This window comes from Panicum virgatum, chromosome 4K, assembly GCF_016808335.1.
Source record: "Panicum virgatum strain AP13 chromosome 4K, P.virgatum_v5, whole genome shotgun sequence".
NCBI classification, from domain to species: domain Eukaryota; kingdom Viridiplantae; phylum Streptophyta; class Magnoliopsida; order Poales; family Poaceae; genus Panicum; species Panicum virgatum.
This window is the reverse complement of record NC_053139.1, coordinates 26,365,826-26,367,673: the sequence shown is the minus strand read 5'-3', so window position 1 is coordinate 26,367,673 and position 1,848 is coordinate 26,365,826. Positions and strand designations below refer to the sequence as shown.

The 1,848-nt window shown below is 37.5% G+C and overlaps 1 long non-coding RNA gene across 1 annotated transcript; it reads right to left on the bottom strand.

The window, feature by feature from the left end:
* Positions 1-339: 339 nt before the first annotated feature.
* On the bottom strand, positions 340-1,599 carry LOC120705156. Its single transcript, XR_005687810.1, has 3 exons — positions 1,393-1,599; positions 539-736; positions 340-471 (listed from the first exon to the last, which is right to left on the bottom strand). It is a non-coding gene; the product is annotated as an uncharacterized LOC120705156 (long non-coding RNA).
* Positions 1,600-1,848: the final 249 nt, after the last annotated feature.

Below are 1,848 nucleotides of genomic sequence, written 5' to 3'. Positions count from 1 at the left end.
TAAAGTTCTTTGTGTGAAACATTTTCCATGATCATATGTTACTAAAACCTTGCTGTTGCCCAAATTTGGGAAATTTTTGATCTGTTTAGCTATATCTTTGATTTAATGCTTGTTAAGTAAAGTTTAATTGTGATAAATAGTTTCCTTAATTAGAAAATTCTGAGAATTTTTGTAGAACTCTATTTTTGTCGTGTGTTCATGTCTGTAAAATTTAGGATCCAGAATCTCTATAGAAATTTCTGTATTAATTAGTTTTACCATATGTGTTTTATTTTTGTTTAATTTATTACTTCAGTTTTATGCCTAGATAAATTCTGAAAAATTTATGAGGTGTTCATAATCATATGGAGGCTGACCTTTCATTTGGGACTCCATTTTCATCAGTCCCTACAATTACCTTTCCTCCTTCTAATTCCAATAGATTTGAAATTGTGAAATCACCTAAAACTTGCCGCACCTCTCCATTTGGCCCTGCATATATGAAAATGTTTATTTTCACATTGCATTTGAATATGAAAGGAAAAATCATGGAACTTACATATTATCTTAATTGGACTTCGAGGATGGTAGCGTGGCATGCGAGCTAATAAACCATCAATATCAAGAGGACACTGTAAATTTTCATTGTTCTCATTCTCCGCTGAATTGTCATGCTCATCCTCAGCAGGTTTTACATCTTCTACTTCTAGGAGGTTCAAGTTCCTTACTCTTCGAGGCCTTGTTGCCATGATTTTCTCTGCATATACATCGGAGCTCAAGAGAAACATAAATCAGCATTTGATAGTTTAGTCTAACCTGAGTGCACACATATACATAAAAGTAACAAATTCAGCCATTCAAAAATTGGTTCAATTCAGTGCTAAGGTTAGATTTTCGATCTTTTGATTTTATTGCAGACTGGTATATAAATTCAAAAACTATACACCTTTAGAAGGCCTTACTTTGCTGGAAGATGACAACCCTTTGGATGATTTACTTGACTACACTACTGAAAGATCAAAATTCTTTAGATGATTTTCTTGACCTGTGAATTCAGAAGAAATATGCATTTTCCTTGAAATAAAACACTAAAAATTTTGAGAACTCGCTGCATGTTTTATTCTCATTTAGTCTTATTCTCCATATGAGCACATATCTTGAATTACAATATGCCATGCTATTTTGCAATGATGTGAGCATAGATGGGGAGGGCATGACATTGATATAAATAGAGTTTTGAAATGAAAATGCTATGATGATGAAATAACTCGTAATGCCAAATAGTATGCTAAAAGAATCATTTCAATTTCACAATAAACTATAGTATACTTTCTCTTTATATTCAGGCATAATTCTATAAGATAGAATGCAAAACCAAGAGCTGTAGGAAGGTGCAAGATCAAAGTGTTGAACCTGATTTAGGAGCAGAACTGCAGGGTCACACTTGACTAACCGAAGTGTGGCTGCTGTGAGGGCATCCTTGACAATCCTGTGGGACAGATTGAGATAGATTCGAAGGTGACAACATGATCAAGATAGAAACCAAGCTGAGATAGTATGTTTATCTATCTATGCAACAAAAAAGTTATTTCTAAATTATAGAAGAACATTGTGATCCGATCCAAAGAAAATGAAGCCTAATCATGTTTCCATAAAATAAAATACTGCGATGGCTGACGGGCGCGGCGGCGGCACACCTGCGCTCGTCGTGCTCCACCGCGGTGGCGACGTCGACGAGGGCCCCCTCGCACCGGCATAGCAGGAAGGACCCGGAGGCCGTGGACTGGTCGCACCCTCCGGATTGGGCCGCCGCCGTGTCGGCCTCCTCCCTCTTTTCCGAGCCCTAGCAGTTTCCGTCCGTCGCAGCGG